General features: G+C 43.8%; 5 non-coding genes across 5 annotated transcripts; all 5 read right to left on the bottom strand.

Annotated features, from left to right (window-relative positions):
* Window positions 1-2,821: 2,821 nt before the first annotated feature.
* On the bottom strand, window positions 2,822-3,012 carry LOC141184054 (U2 spliceosomal RNA). Its single transcript, XR_012258849.1, has one exon. It is a non-coding gene; the product is annotated as a U2 spliceosomal RNA (small nuclear RNA).
* A 1,115-nt stretch (window positions 3,013-4,127) lies between these two features.
* On the bottom strand, window positions 4,128-4,318 carry LOC141184052 (U2 spliceosomal RNA). The gene has a single exon (XR_012258847.1). It is a non-coding gene; the product is annotated as a U2 spliceosomal RNA (small nuclear RNA).
* Window positions 4,319-5,433: 1,115 nt separating this feature from the next.
* Window positions 5,434-5,624, bottom strand: LOC141184051 (U2 spliceosomal RNA). Its single transcript, XR_012258846.1, has one exon. It is a non-coding gene; the product is annotated as a U2 spliceosomal RNA (small nuclear RNA).
* Window positions 5,625-6,739: 1,115 nt separating this feature from the next.
* LOC141184050 (U2 spliceosomal RNA) lies at window positions 6,740-6,930 on the bottom strand. Its single transcript, XR_012258845.1, has one exon. It is a non-coding gene; the product is annotated as a U2 spliceosomal RNA (small nuclear RNA).
* Window positions 6,931-8,045: 1,115 nt separating this feature from the next.
* LOC141183326 (U2 spliceosomal RNA) lies at window positions 8,046-8,232 on the bottom strand. The gene has a single exon (XR_012258311.1). It is a non-coding gene; the product is annotated as a U2 spliceosomal RNA (small nuclear RNA).
* Window positions 8,233-13,610: the final 5,378 nt, after the last annotated feature.

Below are 13,610 nucleotides of genomic sequence, written 5' to 3'. Positions count from 1 at the left end.
AGAGCAGCCCTACGAACTGGGCTCTTTAATGACCTCACATTCAGTGAGACAAGTCTTAATGTGGGCATTCATAGGTCAGGGTGGTGGATCTTCCATGAGGACACCTGACTCAAAGCCCTGTATGTCAAATTGCTCCAGGACATCCGGGCTAGAGGACCCAAACGACTCGATATTCTGTGAGCCGGCGGTTGCCCCCTCGTAGGTCACGGTTCCCAGCCACATTCCAGGAGACGCTGGGGCTTCGACATTCCGTCTCTTTTTCGGGGCAGACTCCACCAGGTCACTGGTGCAGTCCTCCTCTTCCTCCACCTCCTCCAGGGGGAGAGACTGGTCCATCAGGATAAGATTACCAACACAGATTCCCTGATGTTCGCCACCTAGAAGCAAAGCCCCCTCATCTGGCTGGCTAATCGCCCTGGAAGATCCTGAGGCCATCGCTGCGTGGTCCCCTGTAGCCAACCGCAGAGGGGCACCACCCTCCAGCCCAACAGGATCGGTATCGGGAACCATCGACACGGAGGATACCCTCCCAGAAGGAGGACCCCTCCGCTCCGGTCCATGCGAGGTCCGCCCAGCGTTAAGGGACTTCGATGCAGGGGCCGCCCCAGAGGGGCCTCCGGCTCCCTGCTCCATCCCAGCCTTCTCGCCCTTCGAACCGCCCTCCGACGCCGGCCCGCCAGTGAAGACCGGCGGGCGCATCGGCTCAGCTGCAGAAGATGCAGCTTCTGCGTAGGTCCTGGTCCTGGTCCTGTTGGGGCATCCTCGGAACATGTGCCCCGCCTCACCACAAAGATTGCATTTCCTCCCAGCGGGACAGTCCTTCATTAAATGTCCGTAACAGCTGCAATTATTGCAGCGGTCTACTTTCCTGCCCGTGCAGGACGTTTGGGTATGACCCATTTGTCCACAGTTCCTGCAACATACCGGCATTCCAGGGTAAAATAAGTAGCCTCTGCTCTTACCGATCACAAATGTTGAGGGAGGGTGTAGCATTCCTCCCACTCCGCTTGGGTCCCTCTTTAGACGGGCCATGTACCTCCTCTTGCCGCACCAGAAGCCTACCGCGTTCTTCACAGTGCCCAGGTATCTCAGATCATCACAATAACGGATAAGGTAGGTTGAGATGTCTGCAGCTTCCACAAAGGGGTTCGGGAAATGCACCACGATAGGGATCTCGTCATAGGCATACAAGAGACAAAAGGTTAGTCCATCCAATTCATCTAAGTAGTTTTTCTCATTTACCTTTTGTACGAGTTGGTGACAGCATCCCTGGCTCTTGAAGGTGATGGTGTAAGTCCCCTTGTACTCATTGTCCTGGAAGCAGAATATGTCTTCCCGCCGAAACTCCAGAACTCCAAGCAGAATCCTATGGCAGATGTAGTCCAAGTTTTTCTCCGTCCTCGATCCTGCTCCAACTTCAATCCTCACGGTGTTCCGCATCCGGGCATCACCCGATGAATATGTGAGCGTTGCCGGCATCCTTCACTCAGGAACGTACCGACTCTTCTCTCTGAAAGGCGCAAGCCTTCATGGGATCCCTTCCCGTTGCTCCCGGACTAATCCTTCCTCCCAATAGCAGCAGGGGGGTTAAGTCCCTCCGAAGAGGAACGATCCCCCCAGGCCGAGAGAAAGGGTACCAAGAGCACCTCACAGGCAAGACCACACAGGTAAACCTGATAGATCGTGCCAAAAGGCCGAGAAGCGATAACCAGAATTGGTTTCAAACTACGGAGCCACCCAAGGATCCTGAAAAGTCCATTTGTGGAGATGAGCTCCTGGACTCCCGTTAAGAAGACATGTTGTCAACCTCTAGATCCCTTATATGCCTGCACTTTTCGGCTTGCTGCTGCTGCAATCCACGCGTTTTAGATCTGCATAACTCCACCTCTTTAAACACAGCACCTTCACCCCCTGCTGTTCCCACCCGCCTCAACACCGTTGGAAGGGAGGAGAACCAATTAAGGCGGGGGGTGGGGTGGAACGAGCAGCTGTCTACCCTTAGCAGGAGGGCTCCTGATTACATACCTCTCCTGCTGCTGCTGCTGCTGGCTGTCCAGCAGCAGACTGAAGGTGGCTGCTGCTGTGCACAGGTATATAAAGGCTCAGAGCCTATTATGACACGCGCAGCCAGCGTTCCATTGCCACATTCCATCTACTGCAGGCAGGATACCTGGCTGGCTGAATGTCGCTGAGAAGCTCACAGAGACCGCCATAAGCAACAGTTTAACAGAATGCCACAGACTAATCAACCAAACTTTTTGGGTTGGGTTCTCTTTTATAGTCTGCAGGCATTAAATGAAAGAAGTCAGTGTTCCAGCAGAAGGAGACAACGTTTCAGAAAAGGCATTGTAGCAAACCAAAAAAGAAATTTTAAGCGCAGCAGAGTAACCAGCGCACATACCTGTTAGCTCAGGTGAGTTTAAAAGGCTGCTGTTGATAACAAGGGCATTTGCTAAATAGATGGTGTGTGTGCAACAATATACTGAAAGGTCAATTATATTGTGCAGCTTATCTCACCACCTGTAGTTATTTAGGTGAAAGCTCCAAAATGCTTGCCTAATATGTCTGTTTATCCAAAAGGAAGTAAAAAGGGAGAGCTAGAAAGATAGCATTGCATCACATTACATGGCAATGCAATGCACAGTTGCTGAAGTTGAACCAAAATGAGCTTGTAATCTGGCTTCTGCAACTTTGAACATGAAAAATCCAATGAGGAGAAGAAAAGCAAAGCCAAAGAGTCCATCCCAAAATCCGACAAACAAGCAAAATGAACAAAAAACATTGAATTCAATTCTTTCTGATTTTAGAAACTGCATTAAAGAAGGGGTGCACCGGTCCTGGAGATACTGCAATACCAGGTCAATGCGTGGAGTGGACAGAGCAAGCTCTTTTTCCATCTCCCTGTTCTAAAAATCCATTTAATATATGGTCCCCAGATAGGGGACGTATCAGATATTAAACTGATAAGAACAGATACTACACTTGATCTTAGCCAAAAGGCCGAGAAGCGATAACCAGAATTGGTTTCAAACTACGGAGCCACCCAAGGATCCTGAAAAGTCCATTTGTGGAGATGAGCTCCTGGACTCCCGTTAAGAAGACATGTTGTCAACCTCTAGATCCCTTACATGCCTGCACTTTTCGGCTTGCTGCTGCTGCAATCCACGCGTTTTAGATCTGCATAACTCCACCTCTTTAAACACAGCACCTTCACCCCCTGCTGTTCCCACCCGCCTCAACACCGTTGGAAGGGAGGAGAACCAATTAAGGCGGGGGGTGGGGTGGAACGAGCAGCTGTCTACCCTTAGCAGGAGGGCTCCTGATTACATACCTCTCCTGCTGCTGCTGCTGCTGGCTGTCCAGCAGCAGACTGAAGGTGGCTGCTGCTGTGCACAGGTATATAAAGGCTCAGAGCCTATTATGACACGCGCAGCCAGCGTTCCATTGCCACATTCCATCTACTGCAGGCAGGATACCTGGCTGGCTGAATGTCGCTGAGAAGCTCACAGAGACCGCCATAAGCAACAGTTTAACAGAATGCCACAGACTAATCAACCAAACTTTTTGGGTTGGGTTCTCTTTTATAGTCTGCAGGCATTAAATGAAAGAAGTCAGTGTTCCAGCAGAAGGAGACAACGTTTCAGAAAAGGCATTGTAGCAAACCAAAAAAGAAATTTTAAGCGCAGCAGAGTAACCAGCGCACATACCTGTTAGCTCAGGTGAGTTTAAAAGGCTGCTGTTGATAACAAGGGCATTTGCTAAATAGATGGTGTGTGTGCAACAATATACTGAAAGGTCAATTATATTGTGCAGCTTATCTCACCACCTGTAGTTATTTAGGTGAAAGCTCCAAAATGCTTGCCTAATATGTCTGTTTATCCAAAAGGAAGTAAAAAGGGAGAGCTAGAAAGATAGCATTGCATCACATTACATGGCAATGCAATGCACAGTTGCTGAAGTTGAACCAAAATGAGCTTGTAATCTGGCTTCTGCAACTTTGAACATGAAAAATCCAATGAGGAGAAGAAAAGCAAAGCCAAAGAGTCCATCCCAAAATCCGACAAACAAGCAAAATGAACAAAAAACATTGAATTCAATTCTTTCTGATTTTAGAAACTGCATTAAAGAAGGGGTGCACCGGTCCTGGAGATACTGCAATACCAGGTCAATGCGTGGAGTGGACAGAGCAAGCTCTTTTTCCATCTCCCTGTTCTAAAAATCCATTTAATATATGGTCCCCAGATAGGGGACGTATCAGATATTAAACTGATAAGAACAGATACTACACTTGATCTTAGCCAAAAGGCCGAGAAGCGATAACCAGAATTGGTTTCAAACTACGGAGCCACCCAAGGATCCTGAAAAGTCCATTTGTGGAGATGAGCTCCTGGACTCCCGTTAAGAAGACATGTTGTCAACCTCTAGATCCCTTACATGCCTGCACTTTTCGGCTTGCTGCTGCTGCAATCCACGCGTTTTAGATCTGCATAACTCCACCTCTTTAAACACAGCACCTTCACCCCCTGCTGTTCCCACCCGCCTCAACACCGTTGGAAGGGAGGAGAACCAATTAAGGCGGGGGGTGGGGTGGAACGAGCAGCTGTCTACCCTTAGCAGGAGGGCTCCTGATTACATACCTCTCCTGCTGCTGCTGCTGCTGGCTGTCCAGCAGCAGACTGAAGGTGGCTGCTGCTGTGCACAGGTATATAAAGGCTCAGAGCCTATTATGACACGCGCAGCCAGCGTTCCATTGCCACATTCCATCTACTGCAGGCAGGATACCTGGCTGGCTGAATGTCGCTGAGAAGCTCACAGAGACCGCCATAAGCAACAGTTTAACAGAATGCCACAGACTAATCAACCAAACTTTTTGGGTTGGGTTCTCTTTTATAGTCTGCAGGCATTAAATGAAAGAAGTCAGTGTTCCAGCAGAAGGAGACAACGTTTCAGAAAAGGCATTGTAGCAAACCAAAAAAGAAATTTTAAGCGCAGCAGAGTAACCAGCGCACATACCTGTTAGCTCAGGTGAGTTTAAAAGGCTGCTGTTGATAACAAGGGCATTTGCTAAATAGATGGTGTGTGTGCAACAATATACTGAAAGGTCAATTATATTGTGCAGCTTATCTCACCACCTGTAGTTATTTAGGTGAAAGCTCCAAAATGCTTGCCTAATATGTCTGTTTATCCAAAAGGAAGTAAAAAGGGAGAGCTAGAAAGATAGCATTGCATCACATTACATGGCAATGCAATGCACAGTTGCTGAAGTTGAACCAAAATGAGCTTGTAATCTGGCTTCTGCAACTTTGAACATGAAAAATCCAATGAGGAGAAGAAAAGCAAAGCCAAAGAGTCCATCCCAAAATCCGACAAACAAGCAAAATGAACAAAAAACATTGAATTCAATTCTTTCTGATTTTAGAAACTGCATTAAAGAAGGGGTGCACCGGTCCTGGAGATACTGCAATACCAGGTCAATGCGTGGAGTGGACAGAGCAAGCTCTTTTTCCATCTCCCTGTTCTAAAAATCCATTTAATATATGGTCCCCAGATAGGGGACGTATCAGATATTAAACTGATAAGAACAGATACTACACTTGATCTTAGCCAAAAGGCCGAGAAGCGATAACCAGAATTGGTTTCAAACTACGGAGCCACCCAAGGATCCTGAAAAGTCCATTTGTGGAGATGAGCTCCTGGACTCCCGTTAAGAAGACATGTTGTCAACCTCTAGATCCCTTACATGCCTGCACTTTTCGGCTTGCTGCTGCTGCAATCCACGCGTTTTAGATCTGCATAACTCCACCTCTTTAAACACAGCACCTTCACCCCCTGCTGTTCCCACCCGCCTCAACACCGTTGGAAGGGAGGAGAACCAATTAAGGCGGGGGGTGGGGTGGAACGAGCAGCTGTCTACCCTTAGCAGGAGGGCTCCTGATTACATACCTCTCCTGCTGCTGCTGCTGCTGGCTGTCCAGCAGCAGACTGAAGGTGGCTGCTGCTGTGCACAGGTATATAAAGGCTCAGAGCCTATTATGACACGCGCAGCCAGCGTTCCATTGCCACATTCCATCTACTGCAGGCAGGATACCTGGCTGGCTGAATGTCGCTGAGAAGCTCACAGAGACCGCCATAAGCAACAGTTTAACAGAATGCCACAGACTAATCAACCAAACTTTTTGGGTTGGGTTCTCTTTTATAGTCTGCAGGCATTAAATGAAAGAAGTCAGTGTTCCAGCAGAAGGAGACAACGTTTCAGAAAAGGCATTGTAGCAAACCAAAAAAGAAATTTTAAGCGCAGCAGAGTAACCAGCGCACATACCTGTTAGCTCAGGTGAGTTTAAAAGGCTGCTGTTGATAACAAGGGCATTTGCTAAATAGATGGTGTGTGTGCAACAATATACTGAAAGGTCAATTATATTGTGCAGCTTATCTCACCACCTGTAGTTATTTAGGTGAAAGCTCCAAAATGCTTGCCTAATATGTCTGTTTATCCAAAAGGAAGTAAAAAGGGAGAGCTAGAAAGATAGCATTGCATCACATTACATGGCAATGCAATGCACAGTTGCTGAAGTTGAACCAAAATGAGCTTGTAATCTGGCTTCTGCAACTTTGAACATGAAAAATCCAATGAGGAGAAGAAAAGCAAAGCCAAAGAGTCCATCCCAAAATCCGACAAACAAGCAAAATGAACAAAAAACATTGAATTCAATTCTTTCTGATTTTAGAAACTGCATTAAAGAAGGGGTGCACCGGTCCTGGAGATACTGCAATACCAGGTCAATGCGTGGAGTGGACAGAGCAAGCTCTTTTTCCATCTCCCTGTTCTAAAAATCCATTTAATATATGGTCCCCAGATAGGGGACGTATCAGATATTAAACTGATAAGAACAGATACTACACTTGATCTTAGCCAAAAGGCCGAGAAGCGATAACCAGAATTGGTTTCAAACTACGGAGCCACCCAAGGATCCTGAAAAGTCCATTTGTGGAGATGAGCTCCTGGACTCCCGTTAAGAAGACATGTTGTCAACCTCTAGATCCCTTACATGCCTGCACTTTTCGGCTTGCTGCTGCTGCAATCCACGCGTTTTAGATCTGCATAACTCCACCTCTTTAAACACAGCACCTTCACCCCCTGCTGTTCCCACCCGCCTCAACACCGTTGGAAGGGAGGAGAACCAATTAAGGCGGGGGGTGGGGTGGAACGAGCAGCTGTCTACCCTTAGCAGGAGGGCTCCTGATTACATACCTCTCCTGCTGCTGCTGCTGCTGGCTGTCCAGCAGCAGACTGAAGGTGGCTGCTGCTGTGCACAGGTATATAAAGGCTCAGAGCCTATTATGACACGCGCAGCCAGCGTTCCATTGCCACATTCCATCTACTGCAGGCAGGATACCTGGCTGGCTGAATGTCGCTGAGAAGCTCACAGAGACCGCCATAAGCAACAGTTTAACAGAATGCCACAGACTAATCAACCAAACTTTTTGGGTTGGGTTCTCTTTTATAGTCTGCAGGCATTAAATGAAAGAAGTCAGTGTTCCAGCAGAGGGAGACAACGTTTCAGAAAAGGCATTGTAGCAAACCAAAAAAGAAATTTTAAGCGCAGCAGAGTAACCAGCGCACATACCTGTTAGCTCAGGTGAGTTTAAAAGGCTGCTGTTGATAACAAGGGCATTTGCTAAATAGATGGTGTGTGTGCAACAATATACTGAAAGGTCAATTATATTGTGCAGCTTATCTCACCACCTGTAGTTATTTAGGTGAAAGCTCCAAAATGCTTGCCTAATATGTCTGTTTATCCAAAAGGAAGTAAAAAGGGAGAGCTAGAAAGATAGCATTGCATCACATTACATGGCAATGCAATGCACAGTTGCTGAAGTTGAACCAAAATGAGCTTGTAATCTGGCTTCTGCAACTTTGAACATGAAAAATCCAATGAGGAGAAGAAAAGCAAAGCCAAAGAGTCCATCCCAAAATCCGACAAACAAGCAAAATGAACAAAAAACATTGAATTCAATTCTTTCTGATTTTAGAAACTGCATTAAAGAAGGGGTGCACCGGTCCTGGAGATACTGCAATACCAGGTCAATGCGTGGAGTGGACAGAGCAAGCTCTTTTTCCATCTCCCTGTTCTAAAAATCCATTTAATATATGGTCCCCAGATAGGGGACGTATCAGATATTAAACTGATAAGAACAGATTTTTTTTAATTTGGCTATCCCCTGCAGAGGGATAAAACCGTTTATTAAAACTTTAACAAATTACAAGCATAATTAAACAAATACCAAACGTTAAAAGACAAATGAAATTTACAAAACAAAAAAATACAAAGATTTTAAATAATTAGGTTCCATTGGTCAACAAGCCATTTTTTGGAAATATGTACATTCTTCTTTTTGTCAATTAAATAATAAGTATACATTTCACATAAACATAAACTTAAAACATCATTCACTGATAAAACATCTTGTTTAAAAATAGCAATGTTGCGCGCTTTCCAGAGAGATGACTTGGCGCAGTTCACTGTCTTCCAAGCCATTGTGTACTGGTCCATTGTGGGGCATTCCATAAGTCCGTATAGCACAGTTTTATATGTAAAGTCCTTGAGGTCTGCCACCCTTTCCAGTAGGGGGAGCAGTCTTCTCCAGAAATCCTTTGCAAAATTACATGTCCATAATAGATGTTCCACCGTTTCCTCGTCTTGGCATCCGGTTCTTTGGCAGATGGCAGACCTCACAAATCCTCTTCTGTATTGGAATGCCCGGCAAGGAAGACAGCGGTGCATGCAACTCCAAGCCAGATCTCTCTGTTCATTAAAAAGATAAAAAACGTTAATCATTTTCCAGATAGACATAGATTTGTCATCATCATATCTGTCAACATTACATATTTCCTCACTTTTACGTATTTCTTTATTTAGTTTCTTACTATTTCTTAATTCCTCTATTTTCTTAGTCCCTAAATTAAAATCGGACACTATTTTCCTTAAAATCTCATAATGCGTCGACAAATTAAAAGCATGGGGCACAGATATATTAACTTCATACCATCCAAACTTTCTCATAAAAAATCCTGTATTAAAACGCATAAAAAAGGACCAATAGTGATTCTTAAAAAGGGCATTAAAACAGTAAACGAACAGATGGATTAAAAGAAACCTATTAAAATCTGGAAAATCTTTACCACCTTTTACTTTTGATTTCATCACGATTTCTCTTTTCAGCTTTTCCATTTTTGAGTTCCAAAAGAAGGTAAAACAGGTTTTGGTTATCTTTTTTAAAACATTAACAGGCGGGGGGAAAACCATGCTAAGATACAATAAAAGAGGTAAAATCACCATCTTTAAAACCAATACTTTACCCTCCATTGTAAGTCTCCTCATGTTCCACATACATATTTTCGTATTTACTTTCTGTGTAACTGTTTCCCAACTATTATAACCATCATTATTTTCAGTGAATGATATACCTAAAATGGAAATGGATTCGGAGACATTAATTGGTACATCACGTAAAATCATCCCCCCAACACTTAAAATGTTACACTTATTAAAATTGATTTTAAAACCAGAAGCTAGGCAAAAGGATTGCACTTGATGGAGAGTGGCCGTAAGTGATGGTGCATCTGTACACAAGACCGCCACGTCATCCATGTAGCCTACAACCTTGGCCTCCAAACCACCGCTTCCAGGCAGAGGGACACCGCATATCTGTTTATTTTGGCGTATTGCACATAACATTGGTTCCAGTGCACAGATAAACAGTAGCAGGGACAGAGGGCATCCCTGTTTCACCCCTGACCGTAAAAATACCTCTTGTGTCTTAAAACCATTCACTAAAATCTTACTTGTACAATCCTTGTAAAATGCTTTAAGCGATAGTAAAAACCCTTCTGGTATGCCCATTTTCTCTAAAACTTTAAAAAGATAAAAGTGTGAGACACGGTCAAATGCTTTTTCAAAATCAATAGATAAAATCGCCATTTTCCCCTTTCTGTCTTTCACATCCTCAATACAGTCTTTCACTAAATTCAGATTGTCCCATATACTGCGCCCCGGCACCCCACACACTTGATTAGAATGAATAACTTTGCTGATGACTTCTTTTAGACGATTTGCACAAATTTTAGCCATTATTTTATAGTCACAATTTAAAAGTGTTATTGGTCTCCAGTTTTCTAATTTTGATTTATCACCTTTTTTATATAGGAGGGAGACTTCACCTTTCTTCCAGGAATTTAATAAAACCTTATTATTAAAAACCTCAGTAAACAAATAAAACAAATCATCTTTTAAAATATCATAAAAACATACATAAAATTCTATTGGGATGCCATCAGGACCAGGGACCTTTCCAGTTTTAAAACTTTTAATAGTTTTTAACACTTCTTGTTCCGTTAAAACTTGGGATAAAAACTCTTGGGATGCGGGATCTAAAACAGCTGTTAGTCCTTGCAGCGAATCATCCATTAATTTATTATCTATATTTTTTCCATTAAAAAGATTAGAAAAAAAAACCTCAACTTTACCCAGCATATTTTTTTATATTATTCTCACCATCTATATGGTCAATTATCACTTTTTCTTTTTTATTTTTCCTAAAAAAATATCTGGAACACTTTTCATTTTCTTCTATATGTTGTACTCTAGAACGAAAAATTATCTCTTTTCCTTTTTGTTCTAGCCATTTTGAAATCTCTTCTTTTAAGTTTGAAATATCAACTTGTACATCTATCCCATTGTCTCTGAGCTTAAATAATGTTTGTAGGCGGGTATTTAAAATTCTATATTCTTCATATTTTTCTTTGGCTCTACATATACTCTTTTTAATAAAAAAGTCTTTTATTTTTACTTTCATTCTATCCCACCATACACTCATAGTCTCATTTGTTTTTTTCCCTTTTCTACATTTCCTATAAAACTCAATAAAATCTGATAAAATCTGCGGGTCGGTTAAAAGGGATACGTTCATTTTCCAGCTTTTCTTACCACATTTTTTGTTGTCATTTACTTTTATGGTAAAGGATAAAAGTTTATGGTCTGAAAATATATTAGTTAAAACTTCACATTTGGCAGGTATTGTTTTATCTGAACCAAAAATAAAATCAATCCTAGAGCTACAATTAGCATTGCTCCAAGTGAAACCGGCGTCCTCTGGGCTGTCACTATGACACTCTTTATATATGTCTATCAATTTAGCATCTTTGACTATATCATGTAGCATACCTGAGGTTTTATCGTAGTTCCTGCTTACAGAGCTGGAGCGCCGGTTTTCACCTTTTAAAACACAATTAAAATCCCCTGCTAAGATAAAAGGTTCAGAGTTATTAATAAATAATGGTAAAAGATCAAGCATTTCGGCTCTTTCATTTTTCTCTGGGGATCCATAAAAATTTAAAAACTGCCATCTAATACCATCAATAAAAGCTTTCACTAATAAAATACGACCTGGTAAAATTTCCTGAATAAAATCAATTAAAACGTTCCCTTTAAAAAGTATGGCTACACCCGCTGATCCTGCAGCATTCGATCCGGACCAGACAGATGGCCCACACTTCCACTCATCTTTATATTTTTGATATGACATTTCATGTGGGATATTACATTCTTGCAGAAAAAATACAGATGCAGTAAAACACGTAAAAAAATTAAAAAGAGCAGTTCTTCTCGTGTTAGATTTTATGCCTCTCACGTTGAGGGAAATACCTTTGAGTTCAGCCATCATTAGAAAATGTAAAAATTTTACTTAGGTAACTAAGAGCAACGGATTTACCTGTCCGATGAACCTGATCAGACCACTGGGCTTGCGCCTCCCTCCTCATCTGATAGTATCGTCACGAGAGTCTCCGTGGAGGAGGAAAGATTACCACATTTATATAAACCCGACGCTACACTGGCATAGCTCGGAGGGCTGGCTGGCAGAACCCGCTGGGTCTCCATTGGCTGGCCATGCAGTTCCTCATCAGGTGGGTCCCCGAGGGGTTCCGCCGCCCCTGTTTGACCTGTAGAAGGTCGTCCTATAGGAGGAGGTTGCGCACAAGGCAGAGCCTCTGACTCTTCAGAGGCAGCAAGATCCCGGTCCCCACCTGTAGCAGCGGAGACCGAAACCCCTGAGGGTCCAGCGTCCACGTCCCCTTCTGGAGAAGTGTCCATCTGTTCACCTCCTGCTGCCTCCTCCGAACCACCCTTTTTCTTTTTCTTAGGACCCACCTTTATCCACTCAGCTCCCTCAGCCCTAGGAGACTCAGACTGGGCATGGGCTTCTGTGTCGGCCTTTTGCCGGTCCCTTTTGACCTTACCAGTAGTGCCCTTCTGCTCCTTCTCAGCCCTCCTTTTGGACTCCTGCAGGTCCTGCAGCCAGGTTTTGGGATTTGGTATTTTACCTGTCATAGACTCTGGAGACACTTCACTATTTGGTACGCCCTTATTGTCTCCAGAGGCTCCAGGTTGTTGTTCCTCCTCCTGAGGGGTGGTCTGATCTTTTGGTCCTTGGTTGGACGTCTTGGACTTCCCCTTTTGCTCATCTTCCCGAAATCTGTGAGGGCAAGAAAAATAAAAGTGACCTGGAGTCTGGCAAAAACTGCATTTCTTTTCCTTAGGGCATTCTTTTGTCTCATGTTCTTCACTAGCACAATTTCTACATGATACATGACAGTTTTCTTTTGAATGACCATAGCGCCCACAATTTCTGCAATATACTGGCATCCCAGAAAAGAAGAAATCCCCATTTGTTTGCCCAATTTTGAAACGGGCAGGGGGGAGCCGTATACCACCTGGTGTATTTGGATCTCTTGTACACTTCACAAGGAATTTCCACTTAGATGTCCATATGTTATATTCGTTTAATATCTTCCCAATACATTTAACACTTTTAAAATAAATTGCTAGAAATGACATTACTTCTGGAGCAGAAACAAAGGGCGAAAATACTTTTACAATAACCAGTCTTACCTCATCCAGGACGTGCTCAACAATTTGTATCCCTTTCAAAACAGGACTATTTTCAACTTTTTTTAACTTTTCTAGTACATCTCTAAAAATACCTTCTCCGGTGAATGTGATGTCATAGTCACCTCTTCTGGGATAATCCTGGATGGAGAGAATTACATTTCTTTGTACGCCAAGAAGGTTCCTGAGCACGTCCTGGACTACATACCCTAATTTTCTCATATCCGAGCCACCCGCCGTGAAGTGAACTCGGATAGAGTTTTTTAGCCTCGCATAAAGAGGCACGAGGTTAGGATCAACCTCCATGGAAAAACGCAACAAGGTTGCAAATTGCAGCCGCTTGCAATCTGCGCTCCCAGTGTTCTTGCAGCGAAAAACACCTGGAAGCTGGGGGATCGCAACTCGTTACCCTGGGACTAAGCCCTCTCCCTAATAGCAGCAAGCAGGTTAAGTCCACCAAAGTGGACGATCCTGCCAGGCCAAGGAGAGGGGTACCCGAGTGCCCTTCAACCACAATCTCCTGCAATAAAGCACTTGATCGTAGCCAAAAGGCCGAGAAGCGATAACCAGAATTGGTTTCAAACTACGGAGCCACCCAAGGATCCTGAAAAGTCCATTTGTGGAGATGAGCTCCTGGACTCCCGTTAAGAAGACATGTTGTCAACC

This window comes from Phyllobates terribilis, unplaced genomic scaffold (genome assembly GCF_046119375.1).
Source record: "Phyllobates terribilis strain yellow unplaced genomic scaffold, ASM4611937v1 Scaffold_38__1_contigs__length_12584779, whole genome shotgun sequence".
NCBI lineage: Eukaryota > Metazoa > Chordata > Amphibia > Anura > Dendrobatidae > Phyllobates > Phyllobates terribilis.
This window is presented reverse-complemented; position numbering and strand designations above follow the sequence as displayed.